Raw genomic sequence first — 25238 nt, 5'->3', positions numbered from 1 at the left:
CTTTCCTCTGTGGTGGGAAACATTAGAGATGTTAGAGCTGGTCATCACTTATTGATTCTGGATGAATTGTTAAAGCATATAGTATATATTAATATTTTACATAGGTTTTTGGGCATATTTTAATAAGTGTGCATGACTTTAATGAAACAATAAAAATCAATTTTCCATTCTAATTTGGATTCTATGTTTTAAAGCAATTGCCAAGGGAAACAAGTAAGTGACTGGTTAAGTAGCCATTGCTTTCCAAACGTTCAAAACCAGATGCAAGTTCTCCAGAGAGACTACTTGAAGGCCAGTAAACAACATTTCAAAGGCAGTTAAGTTCAGACAACTGGATGTGTGCATGCAGGACAGTTAGAGAGTCTGATGCCCTGGGAGGGAAGGGATGCCTTGCCTGTGTAGGCAAAGAGATGTCTTGATGGAAAAGGGAGTCGAGGAAAAGCTGCTTAGAGCCTTGAGACTGAATGAGGTTGGTGCCCAGTAAAAGAAGTTGGAATTGTGAGGTTCCCTTTGCCCAGGAGCAGAAGCTCTTCAGTCATTTTACTGATGAAGAAACGGAAACAGAGTGGGGAACAGACATGACGAAATTTCTCAAGTTTTCATTTGTTAACTTCTTTACATTTTCTCTTGTTCCAAAAAGGAATCAACCTTAAATATAGTCCTGAATAATCATGAAGCAGCATGATTTCACTGCTGGTAGAGATGGGACTAGAAAGCCACTTTCCTAAACTTTAGCCCTCGCATGAATCGTACTAAATCTTGCAAATCTGTCTCCGTAGAGTACCTTTGCTGCTGGTTACCAGGTAGTGGACACCGCCCAAATAGGCACAGGGCTAAGATACAATGTGGCAAGGAAGCATTTCCCAGAACCCCCCCGCAGATGTCCCCCCTACCTGGCGTTGGCCAGGACTGGTCACGTGCTCTTTTCTGTACCAAGCCCTGGACAAAAGAAGGGGTTGATCTGATTGATTTATACTATTTAGGATTCACCCTTCAGTCGCAAGGGATGAATGGCTTGGGGGGCTGGGGGACGTAGGGGAGAAGGAAGAGGGCATGGGACAGCAGCCTGAGCTGTAAGAAAAGCCCAGAAAATTGCGGAGTGGTTGAGAGCACAGGCTCTGGAGGGAGGGAGGCCTGCTTTCTCACCTGTGCTCCACGCCTTCCTAGCTGGGTTACCCTGGGCTCCTTGCAAGGCTTGGCTAAACCCCAGTTTCCAGGAGAGCACTAGGGTCATTGTGGCAAAAATAAAATAATCTTGGTAAAGCAGTGGGCATAATGTTTTGTGCATAATAAACCTTCAGTAGATGTTTATTATTATTGTTATTGCTGCTATTTTTATTATTAATAAAAATGACCTCGCTCCTGCTTCCCAGAAGTTCACAAGGAGTCCACACGGAATAACCGCAGCTGTCTCTCGCAAGGCAGGAGGTGACTTCTTGCCAGGAGTCGGTCCTCCCCTTTTTCTCTATGCCAAAGGAAGGAGAGAGGCTCTGGAAACAGCTTTTCCTTCTGCACACGACTTGCCCCCATTCCCATATGGACTGCTCAAATAGGCTGGGGGTTTGGGAAGGGGTTCTGTACGGTGACGCAGCAACGTCCTGGTGGCGGCAGTACCCTAAGGTCTGAAGAACAGGGAGTAGCACACCCCCTCACCTGCTTGCTCAGTGGGTGAAGATGGGGTGCTGGGGATGCTTTCGTCCAACTTAATCACCAGGGGAGTGGTGGTCGGGAACCAGTGGGGTCCAACCTCTTCTATCAGGGTTCAAGATTAGGAATCCTACGCACAGAGTACTCTCTTTTTCTGGCATTTCCATACGTTAATTCGATGACAGTTAAGAGGCAGGGCATTTTCTTAACATTCACGAGCAAATCTTAGCAGATTAGCAATTCCCAGTCGCCCACACCCCGTGGCGTCCCTAGCCGGGCTGGCCGGCGGGTCGGCGGCGGCGCGGCGGCGACGCTGCGGCGGCGCTGCGGCGGCGCGGAGAGGGGGCGGCACTGCGCGGTGCCCTGGGGGAAGGGGGACGCTGCACGGGGTGTGCGGAGGAGGCGGTGCTGCGCGTGGCCCCGCCTGAAGCCGGCTGCAGCTGAGGCAGGCGGCGAGACGGATGCGCCGTTTGCATTCGCCCGCAGTCATTTTTATCCGCGGAGGTAATGAAGTTGTCAGCAGCGCCCCGAGCGTGGCAGAGCCTTATATTCAAATAGGCCTGCCGGGCCCCGGCCTTCGCCCTTCCCCCGCCCCCTGCGTCCCGCGAGTACCCGGATGAGCGCGGCGCCGCGTCTCCCCTGCCAGCCGCCAGCTTTGTCTGTGGCTCGGCAAGCACCCGCGCCCGCTCCAGCTCTCCCTGTCTTCTCCCTCTCCTTGCACCCCCGCCCCCTTTGTGCCCCTGGGAAGACTCAGCCTCAGACCCCAGCCACCCCACCTGGGCTGACCCCCGTGACCCCGCAAGCCCGGCTGACGGCACGTTTGGGGGGGTTAGTGGCAGGGAGGCCGTCACCCTCACACTGGGCGCCGTCCCCGCTCCTTTTCCCTCACCCCAGCAGCCCCTCGCTCTCCTCTTCAGCTCCATCTCCAAGAAAGAGGACTTGACACTGACAGTATCACTTTGGCCTAAAGTTCTCTTCCCTTTCTGAAGGCTTATTTGTGGTCCTTTTTAGGATTACAAAGCCCCAAACAGACCTACCCGCTGAGGCGGCTGAGAAAAGGCGGTTCGGCAGGTGCAGCGCTGTCAGGAGATGAGACGGCAAGCCAGACACACACCTGCTTTGAGACAGGTAGTTGACGGGGCACAGTGAATGTTTAAGGTGCTGGGATTCGTTTCCCTAGGCCTCTGCAGCTGTGCGGTCCCCTGGGGCAGCCACTGGACACGTGTGGCTCTCGAGCACTTGAAATTTGGCTGATCCAAATGGAGATGTGCTGTAAGTGTGAAATACAGGCTGGATTGCGAAGACTGGAAAAAAGAATGTAAACTGTCTCATTAACCATTTTAAAATATTGATGGGTTATTGAAATGATAATGTTTTGGATATACTGGGTGAAATAAGATATATTATTAAAAATCTATTGTCTGTTTCTTTATACCTTTTAAAAATGTGGCCACAAAGAACATTTAAAATGACATACGTGGCTCACATTATATTTCTATTGGACAGTGCTGGTCTAGAGGCTTCATTAAGACCCAAGACCCTTCCCTCTAACCCTCTCACCTTACTCTGCAGGTTCTTTGGAACAGGGCATGGAGAGAGAGAAGGTTCTTAGATCTTAAGCATCAAATGCCCAGGCAGATAATTAGGAAGTAATCAGATTATTGAAAACGTTGACAACACAAGAGTAGAAGCAGTGGCTTAGGTTGCATGAACTGGCTGTTCCTTTCCCTTTGTTCACTGTAAAGAGAGACCCACGCTCTCGCCACAGTCTTGCCGCGATTCCCTGGACTAACCGTGATTCCCTGGACTAACCATCTGTGTGCAAAGTTGGGCCTCTAGGAGTGCTTTGTGCCTTTTAGGAGTTATTTGTTGCACACTAAATTTGCTGACATTCCATTTAGAAGAGTGAATACTGTGTATGCACTGTAACAGCTACTTCATAAGTATTTTTGGTGTACATTGTTCCTCAGCACACACAGGGCTCCCGAAGTATGCATTGACACGATGCGCTGCCAGTGATGCGGGCCTGGGGGAGTCCCTCAGTGTGCATCGACTCCACACACGGCCACGGCTCCTACAGGGCTCTTATGGCGCAGCCTGCCAATGATCCGTGCATTAAAGACTCCTGGAATATACATTGACGTGGTAGACTGGAGTTGTTTGGGTCTACCATGCCGATGATCCGGGGATAATTGCGGTGTGTTATGTACTTTCACTGAGATTGGAGTGTGCGTGGTCCTAATGGCAGAACCAGAACTGCCCCAGTTAAGCCCTGCTGTGACTCCCTGTGTGGGGTGCATGGACCTTCGACCTCCTGCGTCATGACACTGTGGCATTGCTAATGTTTGCGGATGTTTTAACTGACTCAATTGAGTTAGCATTTTTTTTTCCAAAAGTACTTTCTGTAATTCGGTACCTGGATTGGGGATCCATGTACTGATGGTTTCATCTGGTTAATCATAAGCTAAAGATCTTGGAAAGGTCATATTTAAAGCAGAAAAAGTGGTTTAGAGAGAATAAGTTTGGGAGATGTGTATGAGTTTGAGAGGGTTAATATGGAATAAATAACCTAGTCTTGAGAAAACCTAGTTGCTTAAACTGAAATAGATAGAACAAGGAGGTGGTAAGACGATGGAAGAAATCATAAAATATATTCAATAGAAAAATAATTCAAACACTGCAGAAGTGTATCAAATAAAAAAATTGTCCTCCTGTCACTTTCTTTCCATCCACTGTTACAATCTCTGTTAATATTTTTTGTATATTTTTAGTAATTTTTATACATATACGAATAAGTATATCTATTCTTTGTTTACACAAGTGGGGTATTACCAAACCTTAACTCTCCAGTGCCTTGTTTTGAACTAATAATATATTGAACATCTCTCCTTCTCAGTGCATTTAGATCTGTTGCATCCTTTGTAATGATTGCATGGAATTCCAGGATATGGATGTAACAATTAAAAAATTTATGCTACTTCAACCATCACTGCAGTGAATATCCTTATACATTTGCAGATTTGTGCATACATGTTCACGGGATAAATTTTTAGCAGCGGAAATGCTGGGACTGAGTACATTTAAAATGGTGATAAATATCGCCAAGTCGATAACCAGAATGATTGTACTGCTTTATACTGCAACTAGCAGTATGTGTGCCTATTTCCCCACTCCAGGTCAACGCATAGTTTTTTCATGGGAGACACTTCTAATGTGTGTGAATGAATTTTCCCATGGTGTTCTCTGTACAGCTTTATGGTGAGAGCCCAGCACTGGGGGCTGTGATAAATGCAATGAAGTGAGGAAATCAGGACCACAGGTAGGAAGTCTCGTTAATCAAGATAAAAAACGATGGCTCCACAAAACACACTGGGATCGGTTGAATTTTGGTAATAGCTTATCAACATGGGAGAATTGGAATTAGATCACGTTAATTCATCATTCAGCAGATATTTGTTGAGAAGTTATAAGTGAATTCTCCATTGGATTGTAAGCCCCTTGAGAGCAAAACTGTTGTCTTTTTAATCTCTATGGCTTCAACAGAATTATGGAATGGGGCCAGGCCTAAATTTTTTTAAAATCGCTGTTGTTGTCGATTTGCTTGTTTTAATTTGGCCATTTATTGTCCCCATATACCTGGTTCTACCTGAAGTTGGATTTTCAAGATGGCTGACATTTTATCCTTGCTCCCAGCAGCTCACAGTGGAAGAGACAGCGGGATGTAAACCAGTCTGAAAATTCACATAGTATGGACAAAGTGAACATGAGCAACTAACTGTGGTGGAGTAAATAGTTTCCCCGAAATCTGATATTTGAGCTGGATCCTGGAAGAGACCAACAAGGATGGACTTCTAGACAGAGGCAGCCACAATAAAGGGATGGAGCTTTGTAGGAATGCTGGTGTGAATGGCTCACAGGGAGTGTGTTGGGAAGAAGGGGATCTGAAGGGGAGGCACCACCTACTTACAAGGAAGCATTGAGTCAGGCATCCTGGAGCATCAAGGGAATGACATATAGAGAGGGAGTGGGCTTCTCATTCAGGCTTTATCTCTGAATTGTAGTGGGGCATTTGGAAGTCCTGAGAATCCTGTAGCTTTAAAGTGCCTCATTTGTGATATGAGCCTAGATAATTTCTAATATTTTTATCAGCTCTAAAATCCAGTGGCCTTTGAGCTATAGGACTTGAACTTGCCTGCAAAGACTTTATCTTCTGTGTGTGATATCTTGGGGTGTTCCTTTAAGATGGTAGTAAATGGCTGGCTGTAATTTGCTGGAACTAACTACCATGGACATGTACCATGATCTCAAAGTCTGCATACAGTTTTGCCCCCACCCCAAAAAAGGGTTACTAATGAGAATGAAGAAGAAAACAAAACAATAGCAGGCAGTATAAGTCTTTTGATAATTACTCTTCATATGCCACTAAATCCTATCTTCACTGAAAATTGAACAGACACTGCTTAAAAGGTTTCTCTGAAGTGTATTGCAGAATTGGATGTCAAGTGTCCTGTTTCTTGGGATTCGTATGCTGCATGAATTTCATCGGGTTTGATAAGCATGCCATCCATGTCCTTGTCTGTGGCAGAGGGAAGCATTTTGATTGAGACAATGTCTAAGGACAGAAAGAACGCTGTGGTCTATTGATTAGAGACCTTCCTCCAAGCTGACACCTTGAGAATTATTACCCAGCCCATCTTGCCCCAAAGAACGAGGGACTTGCTTAAAGTCTGTGCTGACTTCCAGATGAACTTTGCGTAATTCCCCCAATTTTTAGGCTCAGGGTTTTCCAAGTTGTATTGGAGGCTATCTAGAAGCAAATAAAATAAACACAAGCAGACTGCCCATGGGACCAAACACATGGCATGATAACAACTCTTGTGACCAGTGACTCGTCTAAGATATGGGAGTTTGGTGAAATTATTGAAGAAGGATGTTTTGCCAGTCCTATTGGGCACTGTTCAGAGTCTTGAATTCTACAAATGCAAGCAAGAGATCAGAGAGGCTTTGCTGAAACCTCACAGAGTCAAAGCCTGTGCCCCACACGTTGATACTGGGGATTTCCAAAATAGCTTCCTGTGAGATCATCTTATGTGTGGAATCCGTGGCAATGACTTCCAAGGGAGACTCCTGACTGATCCCAATTTGATGCTTTCTTTGGCATGGAGTGAGGCCTGGGCACTGAGAGTAAATTTTTAATTTTCTCAGAAATCAAACAGCAGTACAAGGTTGTTGAGACAGGAAGAGTGAAATTTTTACTGCCTGGGTGAGCAGGTGCCAATCCCAAATCATTATCAGGACTTTGGAGACAAGCAATCCCTGTTCAGACAGCAGTCTTTTATCAGTGATCCACTCCCAGATTCAAGATAACGGGTAAAGATTGTTTTGGAAGAATGGTAATTGTGAAGGAGTGTGTCCTTCAACCAGTATGAGGTAGAACAACTGGCAGAGCATGTCATATATATCATCGGGTGGTAGGATGCTTAGGTATTTCTATACCAGTGAAGACCAGGAGATCCAAAAGTGCCCAACTGGGGGCCATGAGCACCAGATGAAAGTAATGCTAGTTGTTAGTCCCTGACTGGTAAGACATCATGCTAAAATTTTTTCATGGCCATTTACCAAGATTAGGTAACCTCATGGTAGTTGTAGAGCTGATATTTCTGGAGCTATGTTGTGATTGTGGAGTTTGGCTCCTTTCTGGGGAAGCATAGGGAAGAACAAAATTACATCACTCGCAATTAGTTTCCAAAATTCGTATGTGCTTATGATCTAGCAAGGTAATTAGACTGTATCTTGGTGCTCAATAAGAACTGATCAAACAATGATTGAAGAAGGAAGGAAGGAATGATCTAATGTTAGATAAACAATAAAAAGGTAATAGTTGTTTTTATCTAGTACAATAATACGTATGTATGAGGAGAGAAATGACTGCAAGCTTAAACGTGTGGGTTATAGGACCCAACTACTTGTCACTAAAAGTTGAAAGAAGAGAAAAAACAATTAGAAAGAATGATCCATTTTTAAGGCCTTCACATCCTTTGAAAAACCAATTATAGGAAGCTGTCTCAAAGTAGACTACATTTAAGTCTAGACATGTCATCGATTGACTTGAAATCTTAAGTTTCTAATCTAACAAGATAGTTTTGAATAAATCACACATAACTAGCGAACTGTACTAGTGTCTCAATACTTCAAGCCTGTGGAGCTCCTAATATTGAAGTGAAAACTGAGGAGGGGAAGAGGAGCCAATAGAACCTTATAAAGGTCATTCCAAGTTTATGAAAAAATCTGATTGTCAGGATGAAGCAGGAAAATTCCAATAAAGAAACAGAATTTTTTCACCTTAGAAAATATGTGTAGCATCTCCACTAAATGAAATTCATACTGCACACAGAAGATTGAATTCCTGTAAGAGGCATTTAACTGGGGGAAGACAGACCTCGCATACTTCACACCATGGAGCTGCAGAGAATTTAGTGTCATACCCCAGAATTGTTTTCCTGGCATAAAATGTAAGCCATCTTGAGGATAAAACCTAAACAATAAGGTTCATTTGGCACCAGCATTTTAACATCAGGTCTTAAGGGGCCACCAAAGCTACAAGACAGAAAGCAATTCTTCAATGGCCAATGTAGCTGTTTTAAGAAGCACTGGATATTTTTACATCTCCTAGTAAATATGGAGATAGTCTCTCATTGTACTTTTTTTCAGGTAAAAATGTTGTGTGACTGGATATGCTGTTATAGTTTTCGAAGTGAGGTTAGCGGGCGAGACACATTAAGATGCTTGTTAAATTTTAAAGGCAAATTCCTCTACCCCTGAAATCAGCAATTAAACCTTCCTGGGTGATTCTTTCTTTTTTTTTTTTAATAAATTCATTTATTTTTGGCTGTGTTGAGTCTTTGTTGCTGCGCGGGCTTTCTATAATTGCAGTGAGTGGGGGCTACTCTTTGTTGTGGTGCTCAGGCTTCTCATTGCAGTGGCTTCTCGTTGCGGAGCATGCGCTCTAGGCGCACGGGCTTCAGTAGTTGGGGCACACAGGCTCAGTAGTTGTGGCTCGCAGGCTCTAGAGCACGGGCTCAGTAGTTGTGGCACACGGGCTTAGTTGCTCCGCGGCATGTGGGATCTTCCCAGACCAGGGCTCGAACCCGTGTCCCCTGCATTGGCAGGTGGATTCTTAACCACTGCGCCACCAGGGAAGCCCCTGGGTGATTCTTAGGAACATCCAGCTATGAGACTCCCTGTGGTTAGAGTTGCAATGGTGTGATCTAAAGTTATTGGTTGGTTCCTTTAAATATTGGAAGTTATACAATGGAGGAAAGAGGCATGGTTAAACAAATACTTCTTTAAAAATAAAAATAGCTTTGTTATTTTCTTCGCTAGAAAAAATGGTGTATGCTCATTGTAATACATCAAGCAATGTTGGAAAATACAGTATTTTATACACTCTTTTTAGATTAGTGATATTAACTCTAAAAGTTGTATTTGTTGCAAATTTTTTCTGTTTCTTATTTGTCTTTTTTAAGTTATAGGGACTTTACTTTTTTTTTTTTTACATATTTTCAGTTCATGTGCACAATTATTACCAATCTTTTTTCCTTAAGGGATTGTAGAATTCTCTTCAATTATAACATTATGATGTAGCTTTAAACAGAACATAAAATAATTTTTCTAATTTTTAAATTTATTTATTTTTTTATACAGCAGGTCCTTATTAGTCATCAGTTTTATACACATCAGTGTATACATGTCAATCGCAATCGCCCAATTCATCTCACCACCACCCCTTCCCCTGACGCTTTCCTCCCTTGGTGTCCATACATTTGTTTTCTACATCTGTGTCTCAATTTCTGCCCTGAAAACCAGTTCATGTGTACCATTATTCTAGATTCCACATATATGCATTAATATACAATATTTGTTTTTCTCTTTCTGACTTACTTCACTCTGTATGACAGACTCTAGATCCATCCACATCTCAACAAATGACCCAATTTCGTTCCTTTCTATGGCTGAGTAATATTCCATTGTATATATGTAACCACATCTTCTTTATCCATTCGTCTGTCGAGGGGCATTTAGGTTGCTTCCATGACCTGGCTATTGTAAATAGTGCTGCAACGAACATTGGGGTGCATGTGTCTTTTTGAATTATGGTTTTCTCTGGGTATATGTCCAGTAGTGGGATTGCTGGATCATATAGTAATTCTATTTTTAGTTTTTTAACGAAACTCCATACTGCTCTCCATAGTGGCTGTATCAATTTACATTCCCACCAACAGTGCAAGAGGGTTCCCTTTTCTCCACACCCTCTCGAGCATTTGTTGTTTGTAGATGTTCTGATGAGGCCCATTCTAACTGGTGTGAGATGATACCTCATTGTAGTTTTGATTTGCATTTCTCTAATAATTAGTGATGTTGAGCAGATTTCATGTGCTTCTTGGCCATCTGTATGTCTTCTTTGGATAAATGTCTGTTTAGGTCTTCTGCCCATTTTTGGATTGGGTTTTTGTTTTTTTTAAATTGAGGTGCATGAACTGTTTATATATTTTGGAGATTAATCCTTTGTCCATTGATTCGTTTGCAAATATTTTCTCCCATTTTGAGGGTTATCTTTTTGTCTTGTTTATAGTTTCCTTTGCTGTGCAAAAGCTAAGTTTCATTAGGTCCCATTTGTTTATTTTTGTTTTTATTTCCATGACTCTAGGAGGTGGATCAAAAAGGATCTTGCTGTGATTTATGTCAAAGAGTGTTCTGCCTATGTTTTCCTCTAAGAGTTTTATAGTGTGCCATCTTACATTTAGGTCTCTAATCCATTTTGAGTTTGTTTTTGTGTATGGTGTTAGGGAGTGTTCTAACTTCATTCTTTTACATGTAGCTCTCCAGTTTTCCCAGTACCACTTACTGAAGAGACTGTCTTTTCTCCATTATATATCCTTGCCTCCTTTGTCATAGATTTGTTGACCATAAGTGTGTGGGTTTATCTCTGGGCTTTCTGTCTTGTTCCACTGATCTATATTTCTGTTTTTGTGCCAGTACCATATTGTCTTGATTACTGTAGCTGAGTAATATAGTCTGAAGTCAGGGAGTCTGATTCCTCCAGCTCTGTTTTTTCCCCTCAAGACTGCTTTGGCTATTTGGGGTCTTTTTTGTCTCCATACAGATTTTAAGATTTTTTTTTCTAGTTCTGTAAAAAATGCCATTGGTAATTTGATAGGGATTGCATTGAATCTGTAGATTGCTTTGGGTAGTGTAGTCATTTTCACAATATTGATTCTTCCAATCCAAGCACATGGTATATCTCTCCATCTGTTAGTATCATCTTTAATTTTTTTCATCAGTGTCTTATAGTTTTCTGCATACAGGTCTTTTGTCTCCTTTGGTAGGTTTATTCGTAGGTATTTAATTCTTTTTTGTTGCAGTGGTAAATGGGAGTGTTTCCTTAATTTCTCTTTCAGATTTTTCACCATTAGTGTATAGGAATGCAAGAGATTTCTGTGCATTAATTTTGTATCCTGCAACTTTACCAAATTTATTGATTAGCTCTAGTAGTTTTCTGGTGGCATCTTTAGGATTCTCTATGTATAGTATCATGTCATCTGCAAACAGTGACAGTTTTACTTCTTTCTTTCCAATTTGGATTCCTTTATTTCTTTTTCTTCTCTGATTGCCATGGTTAGGACTTCCAAAACTATGTTGAATAACAGTGGTGAGAGTGAACATCCTTGTCTTGTTCCTGACTTAGAGGAAATGCTTTCAGTTTTTCACCATTGAGAATGATGCTTGCTGTGGGTTTGTCATACATGGACTTTATTATGTTGAGGCAGGTTCCCTCTACGCCCACTTTCTGGGGAGTTTTTATCATAAATGGGTGTTGAATTTTGTCAAAAGCTTTTTCTGCATCTATTGAGATGATCATATGGTTTTTATTCTTTAGTTTGTTAATATGGTGTATCTCATTGATTGATTTGCATATATTGAAGAATCCTTGCATCCCTGGGATAAATCCCACTTGATCATGGTGTATGACCCTTGTAATGTGTTGTTGGATTCTGTTTGCTAGTATTTTGTTGAGGATTTTTGCATCTATATTCATCAGTGATATTGGTTGATAATTTTCTTTTTTTTGTAGTATCTTTGTCTGGTTTTGGTATCAGGGTGATGGTGGCCTTGTAGAATGATTTTGACAGTGTTCCTTCCTGTGTAATTTTTTGGAGGAGTTTGAGAAGGGTGGGTGTTAGCTCTTCCCTTAATGTTTGATAGAATTCACCTGTGGAGCCATCTGGTCCTGGATTTTTTTTGTTGGAAGATTTTTAATCACAGTTTCAATTTCATTACTTGTGATTGGTCTGTTCGTATTTTCTATTTCTTTCTCGTTCAGTCTTGGAAGGTTATACCTCTTTAAGAATTTGTCCATTTCTTCCAGGTTGTCCATTTTATTGGCATAGAGTTGCTTGTAGTAGTCTCTTAGGATGCTTTGTATTTCTGCGGTGTCTGTTGTAACTTCTCCTTTTTCATTTCTAATTTTATTGATTTGAGTCTTCTCCCTCTTTTTCTTGATGAGTCTGGCTAATGGTTTATCAATTCTGTTTATCTTCTCAAAGAACCAACTTTTAGTTTTATTGATCTTTGCTATTGCTTTCTTTGTTTCTATTTCATTTATTTCTGCTCTGATCTTTATGATTTCTTTCCTTCTGCTACTTTGGGTTTTGTTTGTTCTTCTTTCTCTCGTTCCTTTAGTTGTAAGGTTAGATTGTTTATTTGAGACTTTTATTGTTTCTTGAGGTAGCCTTGTATAGCTATAAACTTCCCTCTTAGAACTGCTTTTGCCACATCCCATAGGTTTTGGATTGTCTTGTTTCATTGTAATTTGTCTCTAGGTATTTTTTTATTTCCTCTTTGATTTCTTCATTGATCTCTTAGTTATTTAGTAATGTATTGTTTAGCCTCCATGGGTTTTTTTTTTTTACGTGTTTTTCCCTGTAATTGATTTCTAGTCTCATAGCGTTGTGGTCAGAAAAGATGCTTGATATGATTTCAATTTTCTTAAATTTACTGAGGCTTGATTTGTGACCCAAGATGTAATCTGTCCTGGAGAATGTTCCATGTGCACTTGAGGAGAAAGTGTAATCTGCTGTTTTTGGATGGAATGTTCTATAAATATCAGTTAAATCTATCTGGTCTATTGTGTCCTTTAAAGCTTGTGTTTCCTTATTAATTTTCTGCTTGGATGATCTGTCCATTGGTGTAAGTGAGGTGTTAAACTCCCCCAGTATTATTGTGTTACTGTCGATTTCGTCTTTTATAGCTGTTAGCAGTTGCCTTATGTATTGAGGTGCTCCTATGTTGGGTGCATATATATTTATAATTGTTATATCTTCTTCTTGGATTGATCCCTTGCTCATTATGTAGTGTCCTTCCTTGTCTCTTGTAACATTCTTTACTTTAAACTCTATTTTATCTGATATGAGTATTGCTGCTCCAGCTTTCTTTTGATTTCCATTTACATGGAATATCTTTTTCCATCCCCTCACTTTCAGTCTGTATGTGTCCCTAGGTCTGAAGTAGGTCTCTTGTAGACAGCATATATATGGGTCTTGTTTTTGTGTCCATTCAGCAAGCCTGTGTCTTTTGGTTGGAGCATTTAATCCATTCAGGTTTAAGGTAATTATTGATATGTATGTTCCTATTATCATTTTCTTGATTGTTTTGGGTTTGTTTTTGTAGGTCCTTTTCTTCTCTTGTGTTTCCCACTTAGAGAAGTTCCTTTAGCATTTGTTGTAGAGCTGGTTTGGTGGTGCTGAATTCTCTTAGCTTTTGCTTGTCTGTAAAGCTTTTGATTTCTCCATCGAACCTGAATGATATCCTTGCTGGGTCGAGTAATCTTGGTTGTACATTCTTCCCTTTCATCACTTTAAGTATGTCATGCCACTCCCTTCTGGCTTGTAGAGTTTCTGCTGAGAAATCAGCTGTTGACCATATGGGAGTTTCCTTGTATGTTATTTGTCGTTTTTCCCTGCTGCTTTGAATAATTTTTCTTTGTCTTTAATTTTTGCCAATTTGATTACTGTGTGTCTCGGCGTGTTTCTCCTTGGGTTTATCCTGTATGGGACTCTCTGCGCTTCCTGGACTTGGGTGGCTATTTCCTTTCCCATGTTTGGGAAGTTTTCGACTATAATCTCTTCAAATGTTTTCTCGGGTCTTTCCTCTCTCTCTTCTCCTTCTGGGACCCCTATAATGTGAATGTTGTGTTTAGTGTTGTCCCAGAGGTCTCTTAGGCTGTCTTCATTTCTTTTCATTCTTTTTTCTTTATTCTGTTCCGCAGCGGTGAATTCCACCATTGTGTCTTCCAGGTCACTTATCTGTTCTTCTGCCTCAGTTATTCTGCTATTGATTCCTTCTAGTGTGTTTTTCATTTCCGTTCTTGTATTGTTCATCTCTGTTTGTTTGTTCTTTAATTATTCTAGATCTTTGTTGAACATTTCTGCATCTTCTTGATCTTTGCCTCCATTCTTTTTCCGAGGTCCTAGATCATCTTCACTATCAGTATTCTGAATTCTTTTTCTGGAAGGTTTCCTATCTCCACTTCATTTAGTTGTTTTTCTGGGGTTTTATCTTGTTCCTTCATCTGGTACATAGCCCTCTGCCTTTTCATCTTGTCTATCTTTCTGTGAATGTGGTTTTTGTTCCACAGGCTTCAGGATTGTAGATCTTCTTGCTTCTGCTGTCTGCCCTCTGGTAGGGATTTTACATTTTTTACAAAATAAAATTTATCAGGTTTTCCCCTTTTCATTTGTGGCCTCTGACTCATGATAAGTAAGACTGCCATTTTCCTAGGATAATAAAAATCTTTATCTTTTTTCCCCCTATTACTTTATAGTTCTAACTTTTATATTTAAATTGTTGATCCCTCTGGAATTTAACTCACTGTAAAGAATGAGCCTGGGATCCAGCTCTATTTATTTTTTTTCTAATGACTTGGTATATTTTTGAGATCATTTCTTGAATAATTTATTTTATTCCCACTGATATAAAATGCCACTTTTATTATGTACTAAATGTCCATATATACTTCCTGGGCTCTACCATGGTCATTTGATTACTCTGCATTTTTGTGCCAGGTCGACACATTTTAATATCTCATTACTGTTCATTTTTAGAATTTCTCTGGCTGTTCTTGAATGTTTATTCTTCCAGATGAACTTTAGAATCATTTTTCAAAGTTTCAAAAAAAAATCCTGTTGGGATTTCCATTAGAATCACATTTAATTTATAGATTAATTATGGGGGGAGAATTGGATTCTTCACAATTCTGAGGCTTACATGAGAATGACACATGATTTCCCAATTGCTCAAGCCTTTGTTTGAATGTCCCTCTGTGTGTGTGTGTATCACAAACAGATTTTGCCTGTTTCCTGTAAAGTTTGTTTCTGGGTGTTTTACAGGGTTTTGTTGGTTTTATGATTAATCACATGGTTCTTAGATATATGCTTAAAGCAGCTACCCTGTGGCATAGAATGTAAGCTTGGATGGATTGCCATTTTAGGGGGTCGGTATGCAATAGAAGCCTGTGTTTTGGAGACAGACCCACGTGGATCTTTGTTATATCTTCCAGATTGCCGTGACACTTTGGGAAGAGTCTCCTCTCTAAGCTTCTCTTCCTCATCTGTAAGATAGAAACCTTGCAGGGATTTGTAAGCATTTGTAAGTGATAATACTTGAAACATCTAATGTAGAGCTTAGCACTTACTGAGTCCTCAGATATGGGAGCTGTTTGAGGGCCAGGCTAAGGAGTTCATTTCAAAATTCCTTACAAGGTTGAGATTCCTTGAAGCTTTCAAAAACATATTTGTATCCAGCAGATTTTTTTTTTAATTTATTTTTTTTTGCAGTATGTGGGCCTCTCACTGTTGTGGCCTCTCCCGTTGTGGAGCACAGGCTCCGGACACGCAGGCTTAGCGGCCACGCCACCAGGGAAGCCCTCCAGCAGATTTTTAAAGAGTACTCTGAATAAAAGCACTGTTCTAATAGTCTTCCCTCCCCGCCCTCCTCTTCCCATGATTGAACTATTTGATGTAAGAGATCTTATCCAGTGACTGTGTGGTTCTGAGCACCATCACTGCTGAAAGTTTTAGTCTCAGCCACATCACAATGGGAGGCCTGGTTCTTTCTTCTTACAATGTTAATTAATGGTCGCGTGGGGAGTTTGGGGACAGGCTTCAATGTGTTAATGTCTTAGAAAAATACATCTGAGGTACAAAGACCATTTGGAGTACCCAGTTAAGAATGGTTTGCCACATAGAGTAGAGCCTAAAGAAGGCTTTCATAAACATGGGTGTTCAGCTAAACCAATAGTTAGCCCCACATTCTTAATGGCATAATCACCAACATAACCGATTCATAATAACGGCCTTTTAATGTTGAAACAATTACTTTGGATAATAAAATAACACTTTTAATTTGCTTGACACCAAATTCGACCTATGTGGATCATCTGATGGTGAGGTGAGGGGAAGGAGAGTCTGCTGAGTTCTAAATACATTATAAGGCGTTAACACATAACGTGCATAATGTACTTCAGGCCTGAGATGCTCTAGATGGCTTAGCGAACAAACAAAATGGTGATCAGAATATGCTGTTGCTTTGGAATTTAACAAATACTTCATAATTTATGTATCAATTTCCACAAGTTTCCTTAGGAAGAACTAGTTAAGCCTTGACGTTGATGTGCTTTTGTTAAATTTGTTCGTTTGGAACACCTACAGGGGAAAGTGCTATGGGAGAGAACAGTCAGCAAGTTTTTGTTGAGTAAAAAACAATGCTGTATCCTGGGAGGAAAATGTAAATGAATTGACTGCTCCATTATAGTAATATCTTTATATCTGTTACTTGGATATTGTAAGCTGTTTGTAATCTGTTTTTTTAAATTGAATTATTTAAAATTTCATCAGTGTTTTCAGATTCTTTTGGGAAGTAGGGGAGTTTTAAATCGTAAATAATTCAAAAGCCCCCACATGTATACCTCCTCAGTGGGTGAGCAAGGCAGCCACCTTTGTTTTTGCTCTCATGGTTTGTTGGTGTTGGCCAGCACTCTTGTTCTTTTCATTTGTAAGAAGAGCTGGGACCAAGCTTTTGAGGCACGTGCCTATAATATCAAGGATTCCAGCCAACCTCATCTATTGCCTGATTTCAACTTACCTATTGCAAAGCTGATTGAAATCTGCCAATTAATTCTTTTCAGCTAAATATGTCTTCCATTAAAAGGCAAATGCTCCCTGGGAAATATTAGGAGTTATCAGTCATTTATATCTTAGTGAGTATGAATTTATAACAGCTTTCTTTTTTTCTTTTTTTCGGTCGTGACTTGTGGCTTGCAGAATCTCAGTTCCCTGACCAGAGACTGAGCCTGAGCTGTGGCAGTGAAAGCCCGGAATCCTAACCACTAGGCCACCAGGGAACTCCCTATAACAGCTTTCTTAAAATAAGTTAAGGAGATCTGAATACATATGCTGAGGAAAAAAGCGATACTAGTCAGTAACTAAAATAATCTACCAAATTACAGTTAAGGACAAGATATTTTATAAAGTCCTTTCTTGATAGCAGATTTGTATGTGTTGGAGATGGGATCACATTGGGTATATAATTTTGTATGTTAAACTTGTTTTCTACTTAACATTATACCTACCCCTCCAATGGCTGTGTACTTTTCCGATGAATGGCTTTACCAGAATTATTTTTCTGTTCTACTGTTAGACAAGTGCATCTTATTAGTTTATAATATGAAAGATGCTTTTAGGTCTGTGAACTACCTTTTTATAAATGTCTTTGCTTCCTTTTTTTCTCTTTTTCATTTGGAACTTTAAATGTTGGACTTTCCTTCTCTGAGATGTCCCTGTACATACAAACACTCATCATTAAGTGGCCCTCTTGCCTTTTCAGTATTAGGGGCTGCAGGTTAAATGTCCTGGATCAGTGCTGTGCAAAGTGTGTCTGTGGACCAGTGCCTGGCTTGAACTGTTTGCTGCTGGTCCACAATGAGGCAATATGGACACTGAGAGGAAGTGTTCAAAATGAAAACCCTCGTAGTGATTTGACATTGCTGCACCATCCAAGAAGTAGTCAGGATGGTCTTATAGGATATAGAGCAGATTGGGCTATGAGTCATATGTGGTGGAACTCTGTAGGCATATTAGAGCTCTCTATCAGCCCATGGAAGATTGGACAAAACAAAGCAAGCAAACAAACCAGTCCTGCACTTTGAATAAGCTGAGAAGCACTGTCCTAGGTCAGAGTGGAGAATGCAAGCACACAGTGCCTTGAAGTTCCATAAACCCTCACAGAGGGGTGTATAGACCAGTAATCAAAAGACAGACTTGGTTTACATCCCAGCTCTGACCCTTATTTTCTGAGACCTTCGACAAATGACTAAAACACTTTGTGTCTTGGTTTCCTCATCTGTAAAAACAAGAATAACAATAGAATTAACTTTGTAATATGATCCTACGGAGAAAGGACTTAGCACACTGCCTGGCATGTATCAAACGCTCGATAAATAGAAGCCCCCATTCTTACGTCAGTAAATAGCACCCCAAACAGAAATTTCTGGAAGGATTCCTTTATGCATTACTATAGGAAAACACGCAGTTCTTGAATGAAACAGCACCCCTGCTCCCACTCCCCTCCTTTTTGTCAGCCTAACTGTGATCACAGAGCTGTTTGTGTTTATCTTCTACAGAGGGTGAGGCCACATCCCTTGTAGGGCAGCCTAGATTGGAGCTGACAGACCAGGAAATCACAGACCCTTCAGAGCTCTCATCTCCATTCCTTCCTGCACCGTCACCAACTCATCAAAAGCTCTGAGTGTTTATCTCACAGTTGCCAGATGTCCATCTGTTCGGGATTGTTATGAATTTTACTGCCTTGTCCTGTTTACAGTCCTCACAGGGCACACAATAGCCCTGTGTTTGTACCAGGTAGAGACATGTCTCCATGACGTGTCCATCTGCTGGGACATCAGGATCTGGTGGGTCTCTACTTCTGCTGTTCCTGTTGACCCCCTGGACACTCTGTAGGCTTAATGTAGCACGAGAGCTTGAAAGAGTGTCAGAGTTGGTGTTGAAGATCTGGATTCTTATCCTGGCTCTGCCTTGGATGTGTGAGCCCCAACATCCTCATCTGTAAAATGGGGCCATAACACCAATCTTAACTTGCACCCGTGGTGACTGAATGAGATAGCCTTTGAAAAGTGTTCTGATGCATAATAAATGCAACTTTCCTCCCATTCTTCCAGTATTGGATGCCTTTTCTCTTCCCACTTTGGGCTGTGCTGAGCATACAAGGCATCACACAAAGTGAATTCCTCCCTAGAACATATGTTCATAAGGGCAGAGATTTGTCTAGTTTATTTATTGCTCTATGCCCAAGTTCTAGAACAATGCCTGGGGATACTGGATGCTCAATTAATATATGTTGAACAAATTAATTAAAGTGAATTATACAGTCACATTTCCTGCTGTCTCTTTTAGGATACTTTTAGCTCTGAGCAACAGAAAACCTTGAATCAACTTGCTAAACTGGTGATAACATCTGTTATTTCCTACAACTAGAAGTTTGGAAGTAGAGAAGTTTTGTGGTTGATTAATTTGATGGCTCACTAACACATGCCTGGCCCAGGTCCTTCTCATCTTTCTGCTCTGTCATTTTTGACCTAGCTCATCTCATAGTCATAAATGGCTGCTGCAGTTCCAGACATCACATCTAAACGTAGTACTACCCAACAGAAATGGCGAGAGTCTCTATCATTCTTGTATGTCTTTCCCTATAGAAACTCAGAAATGCTCTAGCTGACTTTTGCTGGAAACCCTTCAGCTGGCATTTGCTCACTTTCACACACTGAAACCAATTGCTGGAGATCAGTTAGGATTAATCCTGAGTTATGTCTGGGAGAGGTAGGTATCCGAGCAGATTCTGGCCTCTGCCAAAAAGGAAAGAGGGCAGCCAGCCAGCTGTGTTGGATATACCTACTCTTTGGAGTCTTAGAGAAAAAAGAATTATTAAGCAAAAATGAATTAAACAAGTGCATGAGCAAGTAAATGTTTATGTCATATCTAAATTAAGGGCTGGTGAGTGTGTTTCATGTTTGGTAATTGCAATCATTGTCGCTTTGGTTGTGGTCAAAAAATAAAAATAAAAAAATAAATTAAGGGCTGGAGCTAATAAGTGAAGAGGGAATTGCATGTTGAGACTTGGAGGAATATAGCCTACCCTGCTGCCTGATTCAAATACAGATACAAATACGTTTAAGGTTGCCAACTGGCTATGACAAAGCGGGTGCTTAAATGCAAGATGAAGTAGAGCAAGATACATTTTGCAGTGTTGCAGTGTCTCATGGATGAGGTTAGAGATGCAGACCCACTGTTATTGTGGCAGTATAATCTCACTAATTCATCCTCCATTAACTCAAAGCGTGCACTAGCTCACTTGGCCAGGCTAGCATTTACTCTGGTATTTTCGAGGGAGAAATTGTTTGCAGAGAAATTGAATAGTCCAAGTACTATACTCTTTGGAATGTGTTAACAAATTATTTTTAATATTCTGTCATATAAAACCTTGTATGCAAATAATATGTATTTGCTTATTTAAGCAGGTCCTTGGAACCTAGACTTGACACACTAAATGGCTTGTGGTTAAGGGCACTATATGCATTTGGAATTAACCAAACCAGTAAATTCTAAAGTACTTTTTAAAAAAATTCAATTTAATTTTTTTTTAATGCAGTAGGTTCTTATTAGTCATCGATTTTACACACATCAGTGTATACATGTCAATCCCAATCTCCCAATTCATCCCACCACTACCCCCTCCCCTGCTGCTTTCCCCCACTTGGTGTCCATACGTTTGTTCTCTACTTCTGTGTCTCTATTTCTGCCCTGCAAACTGGTTCATCTGTACCATTTTTCTAGGTTCCACATATATGCATTAATATACGATATTTGTTTTTCTCTTTCTGACTTACTTCACTCTGTATGACAGTCTCTAGATCCACCCACATCTCAATAAATGACCCAATTTCGTTCCTTTTTATGGCTGAGTAATATTCCATTGTATATATAAACCATAACTTCTTTATCCATTCATCTGTCGAGGGGCATTTAGGTTGCTTCCATGACCTGGCTATTGTAAATAGTGCTGCAATGAACATTGGGGTACATGTGTCTTTTTGAATTATGGCTTTCTCTGGGTATATGCCCAGTAGTGGGATTGCTGGGTCATATGATATTTCTATTTTTAGTTTTTTAAGGACTCTCCATACTGTTCTCCATAGTGGCTGTATCAATTTACATTCCCAACAGTGCAAGAAGGTTCCCTTTTCTCCACACCCTCTCCAGCATTTGTTATTTGTAGATGTTCTGATGAGGCCCATTCTAACTGGTGTGAGGTGATACCTCATTGTAGTTTTGATTTGCATTTCTCTAATTACTAATTATAATTATGAATAATAATCTTTTTAATGCAAATTCTCTCAATTCAGCCATTGTCCTCCCTGTAGTTAGGTTGGGTTTATGGGGTTTTCTTGTGTCCTCAAACCTCGAGTACTTATTGGCACTCAGACCACAGGAAGCCAGCTCTTGTTTCTGGTGCTGCCACTGTGAAGTTGCTGAGGGTCAGCTGTGGGCCCACATTCAGTGGAAGCTGTAGAGAGCAGAGAAGCCAAGTGTAAAAGCCTGGGCAGCCAGATTGCCTGTGTTCAGATCCTAGTTTGACTACTTGTTATCTGTGGGACTTTAGGTGAGTTATACTCTCTCTCCATGGCTCAGTTTCCCCATTTGTAAAATGGGAAAAATAGTAGTACCTATCCTATAATATTGTTCTGATGAAGACATGAGTTAGCATATATAAAGTTTTTATAATGGTGCCTGGCTTACAGTAAGTATGAAAATGTTTGCTATGTATTATCATATATCAAATATATGAATTCAATAAGCATAGAGTGAATCATTATTATTAAGATGTAAAGGACAATCGTTTGATCAACTGCAAGTCACTTTCTTTTCAGGACCCTTGAGATGGAACATTTTCCTCAGTACACAGGCAAATTTTGTCCAGCATGTCTCTGATAGAGCCAGCTGTGTTATAGCTGGGTAAATATTTCTATGAGTTGCAACAAATTTTAATAAAATTACTCAATTCCCCCTCAAGCAGTTTGCAATGATTTTATGCCGATGTATACTGATGGGCATTCACACTTGCCTCCCACTGAGTTAAACGTAGTAGTCATTGAATATACACTTCCAGCATTGAACTAATGAAAATTCTTGTTTAGGCGTGAACCTAATTGACTTACTTTTGTTATCTGTTTAGAAATCATCATTTCTTTGATGTAAGAGCCAGAAAAAAATGCATTGAATAGAAACCTATTTGGACATTTTAAAGTAAAATTCTTCTGCTTGAATTATCTTAAAGAGGTTAGGATGTGTCTCAATTTGCTAATGAATTGAGTCATCCTCTTTTTGTGTTCTTGGATCTGGGACTTTAACACTCTGCTAAGGCTGTTGATCTAATGTGGGTATGTGAGTCACACATTGAATGATGTCCATATAGTTCTGATTGGCTTGAAGCTTATGCATAGTGGAGAGATGCTTTATCGCCTATATTCAAGCTGGGAGTAAAGTGAAAGAATTTGACTTCTGGTCAGTTTCTGGAATTCTTTCTACTTATCCATGCAGCAGGGAATTTTCTCATCTTAAGTTCTGGCTTAGTCTGCAATAGGAAATCAGTCACGCACAACACTATTTATGGTGCTCCTATGCTGAACTTTCTGGGAAAAGCCAGGAGCTCAGAGTCTTAGGAAGACATTGGGATGGAGGCTTATTTCCAGCTCAACATGGTCCTCTGGCTATCAATCCTTTTATTGGCCCTTGCAGGGTGAATTTGAAAGCAGGGTCCCCTCAAAGTCCTGCCTCCCAAGTTAGAGTGCCCCCCAATTCCGATCTTATCTTCCTGTTTGTTGTAGACCTTCTGTTGTAGATGCTTTCCTATGGTGCTTATCACAAAATTAGTTGTCCTTTGTGTTTCTTTTCCTGAACGTTTGTAGGAATGAGTCACATCTCTCTTGTAATATATGAGCAGCTTAGAGGAAAATGCTGTTATTTTAAGAGCTAGCCAGGAATTCCTTTTAGGGAGGAGACTGTCTACCACCTTAATGGAAGCATTTGGCTATGAAGATAAGGTCCCCAGGAGATAGTCTGGACAGTCTGGAGCTAGGCTAAGAGATAGCAAATTGCTCTGTGGAAGAAGTTTAGAGGAATTTGCGAATAGGAGACAGGAGAGGGATGAAATAGGCAGAAAGCAAGATGGCAGCAAGTGACGGGATCTGATGAGAGACTTTTAAGGAAACAGAAAGTCTCTTCCACACAAATACTTTATTGGAGTGGTGTTTTGGCAGAAATCAAGTGAAAGGGTTTACCTTCAAAATCTGGGTTGGCATGGGCAGCTATAAAAGATGAGACACAGTGAGATCAAGAATTCAACCCAAAGAAGTCACTGGGGAGAGAGAAGTGACTATGAGAACATAAACTCTCAGGAATTCTCAGAAATCTAGGGGAGAATATTGGACTTCCCACAGGATGAGGGTTGGAGACTTGAGCAAGTTTTTATTTAAATCTCAAAGGAGGGAGTGACCTCAGCTGACAGCCTTGTTACATCTGTCTGTACCGGGGACAAAAAGTGGTTTAGAGTTAAAGAATTTTTGGAATACTGCTACAGAGATGAATAAATCTTAAAGTAAATTATATGGCTTATGTGTCTCATAAAAAGAAAGGCATATCAGTAGGATTTTTAAAAGTTATTTTAAGAGATTTATTCTAATGGGTAGAGAGTGTCTTTGGATAATATAAATATTCCAAAGATTTAATGAAGTTATCTGAAGCCATGTAGATATTAACTAGAGTTCTGTAATTAGAATTATAGTTATAAAAGCTTCCTACTGCAATAGAGGGCAGTATATTAATATTTCAGGTTTACTGTGCTGTTAGAACACAGTACCTGATGCATTTTCATATACCATAATTCTTTCTAAATAACCATTATGATGGATATCTAATAGTTTTTAAATTAATGTTGGAGTAAAACACATTTGTATGTGTGCTCAACCCAGCCTTCCTTCTCTCACAAGTGAACAGTCTGCTTCCTGTGCACGGAGCCACCCAAGCCGGTGGTGGCAGAATCCAATCAGAAAAGCAGCATAAAGATGAAAGGTCTCACCAATGAGAAGTGAACTTGCTAAAGTACACCTTTCAATGAATTTGGACAAAACTGAAAAATGTTGTTGATATCAGATCCTTAGGCTGATTACTGAAGTGTTCGATTTTTCAGTATGTCAATTCATCGCTGCCTACCTGGTTATATTTAACACTTTCTCCTGTTTCCAGCCTGTCTGCTGAGATAGGCAATCGCTGTCACATGATATCTGCCTCTCAGGAAGGTCAGTAGACCATTTGGGAGGCCGCGGTTTCTGTCCCCCAGCTGCCTTCGGTTCTTTCTCAGTTAGTGATGGAGCCTAACTGTCTTGCGGGATCTAACATATTAATAAGATTAGGGCTTTTATCCTTCAAACAGTTGAGCCTTTCCGTTTAGAGGCTCTGCAAAATGTCTAATCTGCTAATTTATAACACTGGCCCTCCAGGAAGACCTGCTACCACTTACAGGTACCCAAACACCATTTTGTACTAGTGTCCTTCCTTTTTACTTGGTGGAAGTGCTGATTCACATTTTAAATCACTCTCATCTTTCAGAGACACTTGGATGAGTTTAATTCCATTTTGAGATGAGAGGTCTTGGGGTGAGTGGTTTTTTTTTTTAAAGTATAGCACATTTATTTTTTTGTTTATTTATTTATTTATTTGATTTTGGCTGCATTGGGTCTTCACTGCTGCTCACGGCTTTCTCTAGTTGCGGTGAGCAGGGCCTACTCTTCGTTGCGGTGCACGGGCTTTTCATTGTGGTGGCTTCTCTTGTTGCAGAGCACAGGCTCTAGGTGCAAGAGCTTCGGCAATTGTGGCACGCGGGCTCAGTAGCTGTGGCTCGTGGGCTCTAAAGTGCAGGCTCAGTAGTTGTGGTGTACAGGCTTAGTTGCTCCTAGGCATGTGGGATCTTCCCAGACCAGGGCTTGAACCCATGTCCCCTGCATTGGCAGGTGGATTCTTAACCACTGCACCACCAGGGAAGCCCCGGGTGTGTTTTAATAAATATTTGATGGGAATGCTAGCCATGGGGGTCATGCTCATTTACAGAATTAGAGATGGCATCTCTGAGGCAAGCTTCACTTTGTGGAAGTAGCGATGTTTATAAATGCACACAGTGCTCTCTTGCCTGGCATTCCCTCTACTTTTCAGAACACAGTAGTTATCCACTGTTCCATTTTTAGAAGCAGTGATTAAATTGCAGACCATTGCTGTGTGATACCAATTAAACTACCTATTGTCTATTCAACACTTTTTTTTTCTTTTTACGGAAAGTAAAATTTACTTTTCTGCATATATCCTACAAAGAATATACATATCACATGGTGTGCAATTTAGATCGTTTTAAAG

The 25238-nt window shown here is 40.5% G+C and overlaps 1 long non-coding RNA gene across 1 annotated transcript in view; it reads left to right on the top strand.

The window, feature by feature from the left end:
• Positions 1-2025: 2025 nt before the first annotated feature.
• LOC113618309 (uncharacterized) overlaps positions 2026-25238 on the top strand; it is an 84374-nt gene continuing 61161 nt past the window's right edge. The window contains exons 1-2 of the long non-coding RNA XR_003431966.1: positions 2026-2151; positions 2659-2775. This is a non-coding gene — a long non-coding RNA (uncharacterized LOC113618309). The remainder of the gene's footprint in view (positions 2152-2658; positions 2776-25238) is intronic.

This window comes from Aethalodelphis obliquidens, unplaced genomic scaffold (assembly GCF_003676395.1).
Source record: "Aethalodelphis obliquidens isolate GAN/ISIS:26980383/991018 unplaced genomic scaffold, ASM367639v1 scaffold5, whole genome shotgun sequence".
NCBI lineage: Eukaryota > Metazoa > Chordata > Mammalia > Artiodactyla > Delphinidae > Aethalodelphis > Aethalodelphis obliquidens.
Note: the sequence above shows the minus strand (reverse complement) of the source record. Positions and strands in the feature narration are given on the sequence as shown.